At 42.0% G+C, this 15,264-nt stretch overlaps 1 protein-coding gene across 3 annotated transcripts in view; it reads left to right on the forward strand.

The window, feature by feature from the left end:
- Nucleotides 1–15,264, forward strand: part of LOC126092467 (caspase-6-like) — a 231,855-nt gene that overhangs the window by 110,712 nt on the left and 105,879 nt on the right. The window lies entirely within an intron of this gene.

Below are 15,264 nucleotides of genomic sequence, written 5' to 3' on the forward strand. Positions count from 1 at the left end.
AATTTATTTTTAAATGTTAGTTGGCTATCTGTCAGTCTTTTGATGCTGTTGGGTAGGTGACCAAAGACTTTTGTGGCAGTATAATTTACCGCTTTCTGTGCCAAAGTCAGATTTAACCCTGCATAGTGAAGATCATTCTTCCTCCTGGTATTATAGCTATGCACAATGCTATTACTTTTGAACTGGGTTGGATTATTAACAACAAATTTCATAAGAGAATATATATACTGTGAGGATCCCTAGATCCTTAAATAGATGTCTGCAGGATGACCGTGGGTGGGCTCCAGCAATTATTCTGATTACACTTTTTTGAGCAATGAATACTTTTCTACTCAACGATGAATTACGCCAGAATATGATGCCATACGAAAGCAGTGAATGAAAGTAGGCATAGTAAGATAATTTACTGAGATTCTTATCACCAAAATTTGCAATAACCCTAATAGCATTCGTAGCTGAACTCGGACATTTCAGCAGACCATCAATGTGTTGCTTCCAGTTTAACTTCTCATCAACGGACACACCTAAAAATTTTGAAAATTCTACCTTAGCTACAGACTTCTGTTCAAAGTCTATATTTATTACTGGAGTTGTGTCATTTACTGCACAGAACTGTGTATACTGTGTTTTATCAAAATTTAAAGAGAGTCCGTTTGTTGAGAACCACTTAATAATTTTGTGAAAAACATCATTTACAATTACATCACTTAGTTCTTGGTTTTTGGATGTTATTACTGTACTTGTATCATCAGCAAAAAGAACTAACTTTGCATCTTCAAAACGAACTTTGCAAACGTGTTTAGTATTCCGACTTTAGTGTCTAGTGGAGTATTTTATATGACTATATTTTACAGATTTACTTCAGTCTCTTAGTGTATTGTGAATTAAGTTTGCAATGGATAAATTTGTTACCAAAACGGCGCCCTTAGAAGCTGTTGATACTGCAAGTCTACCCCCAACAATTATTATGTCATCAATTGCTTCGTCATCTTCAGGCGAGAACTTTTCATATCCGAAACCTGGACAATCCGGTGAGGGAAGATCATTTCAGAAGTCTTGGTTGATCAAATATACATGGCTAGAATATGAAGCATCTACCGAAAAAGTTTGTTGCAAAACCTGCAAAGAGCAGATTCTAAAAATCTATTACAATTTTCTTAAAAAAAAAAAGAAGATGCATTTACTTCCGTAGGGTTTCCTAACTGGGGAAAGGCTTTGGAAAAATTCCGTCGTCATGAAAACACATTTACAAATAAAGAAGGTGTTCTGCAACTAAATTCTATCACTAACCGAAGTGTGGCCTCCCAATTGAATGAACAGTTAGACAGTGATATGATGAAAGGGCGTTTAGTTCTAGAGAAAATTTTTACTACCGTGCAATTTCTATGCCAAGGACTAGAAATTAGAGGGCATGAAGATGTAAACTCAGAATTTTTTTCAATTGTTGGAACTGCGAAAGAATGAAATGCGTGAGTTTAAAGATTGGTTAGGGCGTTCGGGGTATAAGTGTATGTCCCACGATATTCAAAATGAGATCATTGATCTACTAGGAAAGTCTGTGTTGAGAAAGGTATTGGCTTCAATCAAGAAGACTGAACACTACTGCTCACAGCTTAGACTTAGCAGTTGTATACAGTCTCCGCCATCTTAAGTCTATGAGGGCTATTATGGCTTTAGCCAAGAACTTAAACACCATAATGGAATCCAACAAAAGGATGGGACTTTTCAGAAGCATATTCTGCAAGAGCGCCAACGACCAAGCTGGTCTACGATACCTTTGTCGGACTCGATGGACTATACGAGCTTCTAGTGTCTTGAGAATATTGAAAACAATTGAAGAACTTCTAGAGTTTTTTTAAAACATTTTCTGCTGAGGACAAAACAGAGGCAGGTTAGAAATGTGCTGGCTACCTTGACTCAATGTTACAGTTAAAGGTTTATTTCTTTTTACATATTTATTGCCATGCAATGCACCCAGTAGAGGATGTCAATGAAAAAATTCAATGTCCTCATTTAAGTGTTGCTGATCTGGAAAAAATATATAAGGGCTTGATTTGTATATTGAATGGAAGGCGTGATAGTTTTGAACACTTTTGGGAATTGTGTTTACAAGAAGAACCTTCACAAGTTGATGATCCTTCGCTTCCTCGGAATTGAAGTATACCAAAGAAGTATGAAAACAACAAAGCACACTGCCCACTTTTAAAGCCCCAAAGGAATACTACAAAGCTATTTACACTGAAGTTTGTGAAACGGTGCAATCTTGCATTACTGAGCGGTTTGCTTCAACTGGACTCACACAGGTCATTGCAGTTGAAAAAGAGTGTTTGCTTTTAGTAAACAGAGGTGAAACAAATTTTGAAAAATCAATAGTTTTTCAAAAATGACCTAGACATTGAGAGACTATGCTTACACTTGAATATCGCTAGTAAAAAACAGCTGGGCTTAAAAAAACATGCATGATGTAAGAAAGTACATTACACAAAAACTTGCAGTTGGAGAAATGTTGTGATGTAGTGAGTGCACTAAGCATTTCCAAATAGTTCCAATAATGACAGCAACAGCAGTATGGTCATTTGGCGCCCTTAGACGTCTGAAGCCATATCTCTGATCAACGATGAGACAGAAGCAACTGAAGAACTTGGCTGTTCTTCATGCCAGCGAGATGGTTTGGATGAATTGGATATCTGACTAGTCATCAGCGACTTCAGATTCAGTAATCCAGTCAAACGGTCGACATTTGAACCTTTCTAAAGATGTACTAGCCCTGATAATGGCATTTAGAGCAATATTAAAAATATTTATAAAATAGATAATTAAATACATACATAATGTTAAATATTCAGTTTTGAAATATTAATACTAGTTTAGTACAATATTACTATAGTATGGTATTAGTTATTTTCAAATGCTTAAATATTTTTAGGGTGTAAGACCCAATTAAAACCTGAAATTTACATACTTTTTGACTGAAAGTATTAGGCATACTGTATTAACTTTATTAACTTATGGGGTGGGGGGGGGGTGGAAAATGAAGTTGTTATTATATATTTTCTATTTCTTTTGTATTTTCGTTCTCAACACAGGCTCTCTTAACTACAATGTTGGCAACCATAAAGTGATCAGCAAAAACGTGATGCCTGTAATTAGAGTTCACTGTGTCCACTCTGATGGAAAATAAAAATTATTGATTATTGAAGTTCATTTACTCTGGGGATTTAGAATGTCTGGGAATCATAGTAAATGCAGTTTACTATAACCATTTTCACTATATTCTGAAAACGATAAAATGTAAAATTCCAGACAAATGATTACCCATATCATCTATTGTTCTATCAGAGCTGTTCAGAGTCTGTTGCGCGGATCATATTATCCCTAGATAACAAAACTGTTCAATAACTGTTATTGACGTAAATGTTCAAAGTGAATGCTCGCCAAAATTTGATGTTAATACTCATCAAACGCCATGCTAGTAATGGTAGAAAGTCTGTCCTGCAGCGACATGAGAAAATATGACATACGCAAACTGAGACTAAATCACTGGAGTCATTCCGTTATTAACTCTTTACCCCAATGCGAGCTCATTGTTACGTGCATACCGAGTTACATAATACGGCATCCAAGGCTATTCCTGGCAACTGCACAAACGCAACGTGGTGGCTTCTGACACTAGTTTTTTTTATTTTTTATTATTGATTTTCAATTCCCCCCGAAAGGGGCGGGCTGGCAGCAGCTTAGTACGCTGCTCTACAGCCTACAGACTGTTTTTTAAAAAAATGGAAGAAGAAAAGAAACAAGAAAAACAGGCGATAAAACGGTGACTTAAAGTGCAAAATGGCGGAAAAATGCTGCAAGTTAAAACAGAAAGCAAAAGGGGTTAGCAATGTTAATAAAAGACACAGGAATCAGACAAGTAACGTAGTACACACACAATTAAAAAAACATGGTGACAGTCTGGTTTCTGTTCGCAAGAGATAAAAAGCCCATCCAGCGACAGTATGATGGCCATTCGCAACACGTCCCAAAAAAAAAAACACATAACACTTACTGTAAAACACTCACTGTAAAACACTGCACAAAAACAGCGGCACAAAGATGACACTCCCGGGCGAAGGCAGATGGGGGGGGGGTAGCTTGAGGAAGGGGAAGAACAAGGAGGGGGGAAGGAAAAAACGAAAAGGGGGGGAGGACCAAGGAGGGAGAGGACTCATAAAGGAGGAGAGGGGCAGGGCAGACGCGAGAGGGAATGAGAAGAGGCAGAGGAGGGAAATGCAAAAGGACTCGGGGGAGAGAAGGGGGCAGAGAGAGGGGAGGTGGATTAAAAAGAGGATGGAAGGGGGGGAGAGGGAACTCGGGAAAAGGACAGGGGAAAGGGAGGGGGAGTGAGGATCAGAGTTGATAGGAGGGATAAATGGAAGGAGAGAGGGCATCATCCGGGAGGAGGAGTTGATGGAAGCCACCTTGGGAAAGGAGATGAAGGGTGTAGAGATGGAGTGTAGGGGGGACACAACAGTGAAGACGTGGCAATGGGCGGGGATGGGAGAGGAGAGGAGCAGCCAGGGGGTGAGGGGGATCAAGGCGGCGGGAGGTGTAGAGGATGCGGGTATGTTCGAGGAATAGGTGCAGATGGGGGAAAGGAAGGAGATCATAGAGGATCCGCGTGGGGGACGGGAGACGTATACGGAAGGCGAGGCGGAGTGCATGACACTCAAGGAACTGGAGGGACTTATAGAATTTGGGGGGGGGGGGGGGGCTGACTTTAGCTTGCACACTCTTATTTATATAGCCGCAGTGCGGACCGCCGAAGGCGCAGCTGACAACATTTGCCTTACTGACTAGCTGCTGGGCTAGCAAAACACCTCTTCAAGTTACTAAATAATTAATTGCTTCATTCGCTGAAGGCCAATGAAGCTCTCGATTTAATTGTGCCATCAGCACACAGGTAAGTATCTATAACAAAATTCTAATGTCGTTAGGTTAAATATTTTTGGCGAGAGAATTATTTCAGTTGTACTGCACGCAATAGATGAGCTCTGAACTTGCCCTTTAGAGAGATGCTACAGCTATATATTTATAGCTACCTTTTTGAAACTTCTCACATCTTTGTTATTATAGCGTATCTCCATTCTACCTAAATCTAAACATCCTAGCTTTATCTACTCACTTAAGATATCTTGCTTCCGAACTTTTAGGACACAAAAACAGAAAATCATGAATTTCAACCAAAATATTACTTTGCGAGATCCAGCATGTGGTTTCCATTAAATTACAATGAAAAACAAATCCGAAAATAAATTTTGAAGTTTCTAGCTCCTTCCTGTTGCGCCGATGATTTTTACGTAAAACGTCCAAATTTAGAAAACTGTTGAAGTTACTAAACTGAAACTTAAAGCATTATCATTTTAGCATAATTCCTGATATGCTATCAACTTTTCCGATTATTTACTTTAGTTTTAAGGTATTGCACAACATTCATGATGTCATAGCTAGTTAGAGCAGACTAGCTGGCACATAATGGTAAGCATATGAATTTTATATGGCGTGAGTAGGCTGCTTCCCTACAAACTGTATTAAAGCATTAACTCTGAGATATTGTTTTTGTTTAATGAACCCTGAGCCTTATTCAAAGTAAGCTTAAATTAGCTATTTCACTTATTAATCAATGTGCTATTACTATGCGACAGCAATATTTTATTTTTTATTCTTTTAATGGTAGTTTAGGATTTATTTAAATATAATTTCAACCTTTTCAAAGCTATATATTCACTGCTCTGTAATAGTCTATAAGCATGATTATTACTGTAAATTAAATTAGCTTTTCACGAAAATACCGAGCGTGTTTATGTTGTTTCTTTTTTCAAAGCCAAAAAATGTGTCAATCTTGTCGACTTTCCCGCAGTGCCCGAATCATCGAGAGTCCAGTTTTCCTGGGTTCTAATGTTGATCATATGACTCTAAAATGCTTAAAAAATCTTTAAAACTCACTATTTTTCATTTAAAATTTAGAAACTTTTGCGGGTCAAGACCCCAGTATGCCCCCCCCCCCCCACCAAATATTTTTTATAAGTCGACGCCCCTGGTACGTTGTGAGCAAATGCACACATCAGAAAAAGTTTTGCGTCACTTCGGTTCCGAGAGTTCGGAACCTGTACAGAAAATTGGAATAATGATCAACATAAACATCATTTCCCCCATTTTTATTGCTCACGAAAACCACATATTGGATGCCGTACCACTATACAGTGAGACCTTCAGAGGTGATGGTCTAGATTGCTGTACTCATCCGTACCTCTAATACCCAATAGCTCGTTCTGTATTCGTCGTGGCATACTATCCACAAGTTTATCAAGGCACTGTTGGTCCAGATTGTCCCAGCCCTCCATGGTGATTCGGCGTAGATCTTTCGGAGCAGCTAGTGGGTCACATCATCCATAAACAGCCCTTTCAATCTATTCGAGGCATATGCGATACGGTTCATGTCTGGAGAACATGCTGGCCATTCTAGTCGAGCGATGCCATTATCCTCAAGGAAGTCATTCACAACATGTGCGCGAAGGGGGCTCGAAATCTCGTCCATGAAGACAAATGCCTCGCAAATATACTGCTGATATGGTTGCACTATCGGTCGGAGGATGTCATTCATGTGTCGTACAGCTGTTACGGCACTCTCCATGCCCACCAGCGGCATACGTCAGCCCCACATAATGCCATCCCAAAACACCAGGGAACCTCCACCTTGCTGCAATCGCTGAACACTTTCTCTAAGACGTTCAGCCTGACCGGATTGCCTCTAAACATGTCTGTGATGATTATCTGGTTGAAGGTATATGCGACACTCATCGCTGAAGAGCACGTGATGCCAGTTCTGAGGGGTCCATTCCGCATGTTGTTGGGCCCATTTGTACCACGCTGCATGGTGTCGTGGTTGCAAAGATAGATCGCGCCACGTACGTCGGGAGTGAAATGGATGTTGGGAGTGAACTTAACTTCTGAGAACATCAGTCCCCTAGACGTAGAGCTACTTAAAACTAACTCACCTAAGGACATCACACACATCCATGCCCGAGGCAGGATTCGAACCTGCGGCCGTAGTGGTCACACGGTTCTAGACTATAGCACCTGGAACCGCTCGGCCAACCCAGCTGGCTAACACGACGTCCTGTGGCTGCACGAAAAGCATATTATTCAACATGCTACTAGGGTTACTCCGAGCCATAATCTGTAGGTAGCGGTCATCGACAGCAGTAGTAGCCCTTGGGTGGTCTGAGCGAAGCATGACATAGACAGTTCCTATCTCTCTGTATCTCCTCCACGTCCAAACAACATCACTCATCACTTTGGTTCACTCCGTGATGCCCGGACACTTCCTTTGTTGAAAGCCCTTCCTGACACAAAGTAACAGTGCGGATGTGATCTTTCTGCGGTATTGACTGTTGCGACATAGCTGAACTACAGACAAAACGAGCCGTGTACCTCCTTCGAGGTGGAATGACTCGAACTGATCGGCTGTCGGTGCCCCTCTGTCTAATTGACGCTGCTCAGGCATGGTTGTTTACATCTTTGGACAGATTTAGTGACATCTCTGAGGGACTGTGTCTGTGATACAATATCGTGTGTGTGTGTGTGTGTGTGTGTGTGTGTGTGTGTGTGTGTGACTCGAATTGGTGCAAGCACTCGAGCCATTCTTCTTTTTGTCCATGAAACTGTCGAAAAGGCGGTATAGCAGTATTTGTTGCTGTACGTGGTGCTCGATCCGTTGGGCGTGCAGTGTGGACCAGTAGCTGCTGCACCGTATTGTGCAGCATAGATATATGCAGCGTCTGGAACTGAAACAACTGCATTAACTGTGTTGCATCTAATGATGGCAACTGTGGCGCCTGAGCAGTGGGTGGGATTGTCGGGGTGGTCATTTTGGAAGAGACAAAAGCAAGAAACAGACAAGGCAAGCAAGGAAAATACGTACAAAAGAAAAGAAAATATCTGCAATGGTCACCTGAAAACAATGATCATCATAAGAAACCGTTAAAGCAAGTAAACGTCCCTGTAAAGAAAAGAGAAGACAAAATTAAGGCACCAGCAGAAAGAAGAAAAAATTCGCTAGCCGCCAGGCACTGGGTTCTTCTGATAACTCGTCGCCAATGTGGAATCCTGCCCTCTTGTATCCTATAGGGTGCCTAGGATGCTGTTTTCTCGGATAGCTACACAACATACAAGCAAACGATATTAATGGATTTCATTACAGTTATTGAAATGACAATATTTAATCTTTGTATTTACAACGAGTTGTTGCAAGCAGTTGACAACATGCAAATAATCAATGTCCTTCACTGCATACAATGTCAATCACACAAAGTTAATCCCACAAGTTCATATTGGTCACAAGTCATGGCTTTTATAGTGCCTCTCTTCTAGTCTTTCTCTACAAGTGCGCGTCTTCTACAGTCCGGCCGAACCTGGAAGGAGCGGCGCTTATATTCTCTTTAGCTAGAGGCCACTCCTGTTGTGGTGCGGTCATAGTCAGTGTATGTTCTTGATCATGAGGCCTGCGCTGGTCGTTACCCAGAACAATTTTTATATTTCTTACCTATAGAACCTTTTATCTATCATTTATGGTCCTTGTGTTTCCTATATGCATTACTTATACGTAATATTTCAGCATATGCTTGCTTCTCTTTAGGCAGATAGTTGTCACAACTTGAAGTTTTTTAAGAGTATTAGCTTCATATTCCAAATCTATACTCCAGCCTAAGTTGAACATAGCATAAATTGTTCATTCTTGCTGACCACATACATGGTGTCTAACTATCTATCCTCACGTTTGTTATTGTTGTTTGTAATAGTGTTTTGTTCTCCTTCTTATTATTATTCTTCATCTCTTTCTACCCTTCTGCCTCCATCTGTAGTTCATGAGAGTCTATTCAAATTTTCAGTTACTGGTTTAGAAATTTCTAGAGAGATTGTTCTCGTTACAGCTGTGTTAATTTTAGCAGCCATAATTTCCCCTGAAAGCTTTTTGCATTTTGATAACTTTATGCTTTGCCATCGACATAACATCATATACTAAACCATTTCTGAGACTTGTGGTGGCGATGATAGTCAAGTGCCTTAGGTATTGAATTGACATATCCACATATACACTCCTGGAAATGGAAAAAAGAACACATTGACACTGGTGTGTCAGACCCACCATACTTGCTCCGGACACTGCGAGAGGGCTGTACAAGCAATGATCACACGCACGGCACAGCGGACACACCAGGAACCGCGGTGTTGGCCGTCGAATGGCGCTAGCTGCGCAGCATTTGTGCACCGCCGCCATCAGTGTCAGCCAGTTTGCCGTGGCATACGGAGTTCCATCGCAGTCTTTAACACTGGTAGCATGCCGCGACAGCGTGGACGTGAACCGTATGTGCAGTTGACGGACTTTGAGCGAGGGCGTATAGTGGGCATGCGGGAGGCCGGGTGGACGTACCGCCGAATTGCTCTACATGTGGGGCGTGAGGTCTCCACAGTACATCGATGTTGTCGCCAGTGGTCGGCAGAAGGTGCACGTGCCCGTCGACCTGGGACCGGACCGCAGCGACGCACGGATGCACGCCAAGACCGTAGGATCCTACGCAGTGCCGTAGGGGACCGCACCGCCACTTCCCAGCAAGTTAGGGACACTGTTGCTCCTGGGGTATCGGCGAGGACCTTTCGCAACCATCTCCATGAAGCTGGGCTACGGTCCCGCACACCGTTAGGCCGTCTTCCGCTCACGCCCCAACATCGTGCAGCCCGCCTCCAGTGGTGTCGCGACAGGCGTGAATGGAGAGACGAATGGAGACATGTCGTCTTCAGCGATGAGAGTCGCTTCTGCCTTGGTGCCAATGATGGTCGTATGCGTGTTTGGCGCCGTGCAGGTGAGCGCCACAATCAGGACTGCATACGACCGAGGCACACAGGGCCAACACCCAGCATCATGCTGTGGGGAGCGATCTCCTACACTGGCCGTACACCACTGGTGATCGTCGAGGGGACACTGAATAGTGCACGGCACATCCAAACCGTCATCGAACCCATCGTTCTACCATTCCTAGACCGGCAAGGGAACTTGCTGTTCCAACAGGACAATGCACGTCCGCATGTATCCCGTGCCACCCAACGTGCTCTAGAAGGTGTAAGTCAACTACCCTGGCCAGCAAGATCTCCGGATCTGTCCCCCATTGAGCATGTTTGGGACTGGATGAAGCGTCGTCTCACGTGGTCTGCACGTCCAGCACGAACGCTGGTCCAACTGAGGCGCCAGGTGGAAATGGCATGGCAAGCCGTTCCACAGGACTACATCCAGCATCTCTACGATCGTCTCCATGGGAGAATAGCAGCCTGCATTGCTGCGAAAGGTGGATATACACTGTACTAGTGCCGACATTGTGCATGCTCTGTTGCCTGTATCTATGTGCCTGTGGTTCTGTCAGTGTGATCATGTGATGTATCTGACCCCAGGAATGTGTCAATAAAGTTTCCCCTTCCTGGGACAATGAATTCACGGTGTTCTTATTTCAATTTCCAGGAGTGTATATCAATTAGTTTTGTGATGACCTCAACCCTGTCATTGACATGTAGTTCACATTGTAGGATTTTAACATCCAGCCACCCCAACATCTCATTATTTCTAGTAACCACATTCGCAAGACTTTCCAGCTGTATCATTTTAGCGTTAATTCCCTCAATTTTTGTGTCAGCAATTAGATGTGTAACCTTCACACCCTCAGAAGAGTGCATGCTATCTGTACCAATTTGTCAATAGTCTACAGTATACTGATATAGTAAGCAGTAGTATACAACGTTTTAAGCAGAATCTCCTGGAAGTTTCGTTTGTATCGTTCTTCACTCAATTCCCTCATTTTATCAATTCCTGGAAAACTATATAGCGTATGATTCCAGCTATCAGCTCATATGCTAACAAATTCTACATCTACATGGTTACTCTGCAATTCACACTTAAGTGCCTGGCAGAGGGTTCATCCAACCATTTTCATACTGCTTCTCTACGATTCCACTCTCAAATGGCACGTGGGAAAAAGGAACACCTAAATCTTTCCGTTCAAGCTAGATTTCCTCTTATTTTATTGTGATGATCATTTAATTCTCTCTGCTTAGGTGGGTGTCAACAAAATTTTTCGCATTCGGATGATAAAATTGGTGATTGAAATTTTGTAAATAGATCTCGCCGCAAAGAGTGACTGCCACCCCAACTCGCGTCACGTATCAGTGACACTCCCACCCCTATTGCACTATAACACGAAACGAGCTGTCCTTCTTTGCACTTTTTCGATGTCTCTCGTCAATCCCACCTGGTAAGGATCCCACACCACGCAGCGATAGTTTAGCAGAGGACGGACAAGTGTAATGTAGGCTGTCTCTTTAGTGGGTTTGTCGCATCTTCTAAGTGTTCTGCCAACAAAGAGCAGTCTTTGTTTGGCCTTCCCCACAATATTATCTGTGTGTGTTTCCAATTTAAGTACCTCGTAATTGTAATTCCTCGGTATTTAGTCGAATTGACAGCCATTAGATTTGCGCGATTTATCGTATACCCAAAATTTATCGGATTTCTTGTAGTACCGAGTGGATGACCTCGCACTTTTCTTTGGTTAGTGGAAATTGCCACTTTTTACAAGACGGTAAATTACAGCGTCATTTGCGAACAATCTAAGAGGGCTGCTCATATTATCACCTAAATCATTTAGCTAAATCAGGAACAGCAGAGTTCCTATGACACTACCTTGAGGAACGCCAGATATCACTTCTGTTCTACTCGATGATTTACCATCTATCACTACGAACTGTAACCTCTCTGAGAGGAAATCACGAATCCAGTCACACAACTGAGACGATACTCCATATGCACGCAATTTGATTAATAGTCGTTTGTGAGGAATGGTATCAAAAGCCTTCTGGAAACCTAGGACTATGAATCGATCTGAGATCCCTTGTCGACAGCACTCATTACTTCGTGGAATAAGTAAGAGAACGATATTTTCTGATTCCATGTCGGTTATGTATCAATAAGTCATTTTCTTCAAGGTGATTCATAATGTTCGAGTACAGTATATGCTCGGAAATCCTACTGCAAATTGAGGTCAGTGATATGGATCTGTAATTCAATGGGTTACTCCTATTTCCTTTCCTGAATACTGGTGCGACCTGTGCTACTTTCCAGTCTTTAGGAACAGACCTTCCGTCAAGCGAGCGGTTGTATATGATTGCTAAGAAAGGCACTATTGTGTCTGCATACTCTGAGAGGAACCTGATTGGTACACCATCTGGACCGGAAGACTTGCCTTTCTTAAGTGATTTGAGTTGTTTCGCAACACCTAAGACTTCTACAAGTTTTTATCACTCATGCTAACAGCTGTTCTGCTTTCGAATTCTGGAATATTTACTTCGCATTCTTTTGCGAAGGAATTACGGAATTTAGCAACTCCGCTTTATTGGCACCATCATCGATAACATTTCCATCGCTATCGTGCAGTGACGGTATTGACTTTTTTTTTTTTTTTCAGAATCTCTTTGGGTTTTCTACCATATTTTGAGACAATGTTTCATTGTGGAAACTGTTGAAAGCATCTCGCATTTTCATCCGCACTAAATTTTGAGCTTCAGTGAATTCACTGAATTTTATGTGTTACTACTTACATATGTCTCGTAAATATATTTTAAATTCATACTGTCATGTTTGAATGTGTTAATAAGATTAGCATTTTCTGTCACCAACTAGACTAGAGTCCAGCAATACGCATGGCTCAAATACATGACGTCCACTTCGTATGATATAAACAGAAATATTTGTGTATCTTACTTTGCTCTTCCTCTGCCACGACGTGAAATATGATCACAGTGTTCATCTTTACTTTCTGAGGTGGTGGAAAATCACTGCTTTCACTAAATGTATGTTAGATTATTCCATCAATACTGTGTACAATCGACTGTGATAGAGTTTTGAAATTATGAATATATGTGCTCAAAGCGAATCTCCTCAGGGTGGATTTACAGTGACGGAAGAAGATTAGTCTTCCTGCAATCACGTGGCTAGACAAAGGAAGCATGTACACTGATGAACCAAAACATTATGACCACATGCTTAATAGGTTGTTTGTCCATCTTTGGAACGAACTACATCAGAAATCGTGCGTATCAGGGATCCGACAGTTTGTTGGTAGGTTTTTGTAGGTATGTGGCATTAGATATCTATACCCAGGTCGTGTAATTCGCATAAACAATGGGCCGCTGACTTGCATACACAGAGACTGCGACCAACAGCAACCCAGTGGGCTCCATAGGATTTACGACAGGCTCATTTGGTCACCGAGACATCAATGTGAATTCACTATAATGCTAATCAAACCACTGGAGCACGCTTTTGGCTCCCAAACAATAACAATTATATTGCTAAAAAATGACATCGCTGTTGGGGAAGACATTAAGCTCGAAAAGATTCACATGGTTCGCAATTGTCAGCGTGTCTTTGATTACTGCACAGATCCCATGCAAGCACAGGAGAATGTCTCCCATAGCATAATAATGCTCCCACCAGCCTACATTCCTGGCATCTGCACATTTCGAAGGGCTGTTCACCTCGATGACGACGTTTGTGGAGACGACCATTGAGCTACTACAGAGAAAATGTGATTCGCGTGAAGAGCCGACACTTTTCTATTCATCGAAGGTCGAATCCTGACGGTCTCTTGCCATCGGGAACCGTAATTGACGATGATGTTTGGTCAGCATGTGGGCTGCTGCAGAGTTCCATGTTCAACAATGTATGATGAACGGTGTGCTCCAAAACAGTGTTGCGTACACCAGCTTTGTGTGCTTTTGGAAGAGATGTCACAGATCACTATCTATCCTGCATTACATAGCAGACGAGTCCCCAAACCCCACGTTCTGTGAAGAGTCGTGGACGTCCAAACTATTTAGCGCCTTAGTGGTAGTTTCAATGCCCTTGTACCTCTTTCCATAGATACAATAGTAGCACAGGAATATTCGACCAGATTCGCCGTTTTCGAGATACTCGTTCACAGGCTCTGTGTAATAATAATCTGCCCCTTGTCAAAGTCACTTATCTCAGTGGATTTCACCATTTGCAACCCACATCTTCACTCGTGTGATTCCCTATCTGTGTCTGTTCTGATTCCATACTTTTGTTACTGCATCACGTGCCTGTAATGCCACCAAGTGGCATCCATCATCGTGGTGGGTAGTGGTCACAATGTTTTGTCTTATGCGTGTTTGTTATTAGGCACTAGTGAGAGATTCCTCTTGTGCCAGTTTCAAGTATAAATACAGGACCAGTTGGTAACTACAAGGCTCTTGTGACAGGGCTACTTCATCCATTCAGTCATGGTGGTGAACATGCAATTCCATTAACATGCAAGGAACTTTTACAGCTGCACTTCTTTCTTTATAATCTCTTACATATAGCAAGGTATATGAAGAGACTTAAGTAAGATCACAGTTGTATGCCTACATTTAATTAATACATTTCATTTTCTTCTTGCATCGATAATAAAAGTGATTAGTAGAGCTGAGTGATGGTTTCTTTTGATGGATGAGGAGTTTTGCGCATCAAGCCAACATGTTTACAGGTGCTCTTGTTTAAGTTGTAGATAACCATAAACAATATTATTTGCGATGTCACGGTTAGCCATTGAGAATTCTCATGCAACTGGGTGAGTGATTTATCGATAAATGTTAAAATGTAGCTTAGCAGGAATATTTTTTGTTATTAATCTAGTATAATTTTGTTCCTCCTCACCTGAGGCACTGGACAGCGTCCTTATCTCTGCCTCGTAACATGCATCTAGCGTCAGGGATGGCACATGTGGACTGGCGCTCAGCACACATTCATATCGTCTTGGCCATAATTGTGGAGTACAGACATGCGCATAATTATATCACAAGTGTGTTTGGGTATATGCTGTTTGTGTGTATATTTATATGATACATCTTGGTTATGTGAATGTCGGAAAACATTAATAGGTCGTAATACAAATATGTACATGGCCATGTGGGCACCGAACATTATAGAATGGTGTTCAGACTGTTTGCCATTTGGCAAAACAGCAGTAACAGTACTGCTCCTCTTCCCATACCATGGGTGAAGAACATGATTTGGCGCTGTTGAGAAAGTGTGATTTTCAAGCAGTGGAAATTCCATGACTTCCAAACAATGTAAGTAAATATGTGGAAGTCTGGCTGTAGCCACCCCTTTGTTTTGGCACA

This window comes from Schistocerca cancellata, chromosome 1 (assembly GCF_023864275.1).
Source record: "Schistocerca cancellata isolate TAMUIC-IGC-003103 chromosome 1, iqSchCanc2.1, whole genome shotgun sequence".
Classification (NCBI taxonomy): domain Eukaryota; kingdom Metazoa; phylum Arthropoda; class Insecta; order Orthoptera; family Acrididae; genus Schistocerca; species Schistocerca cancellata.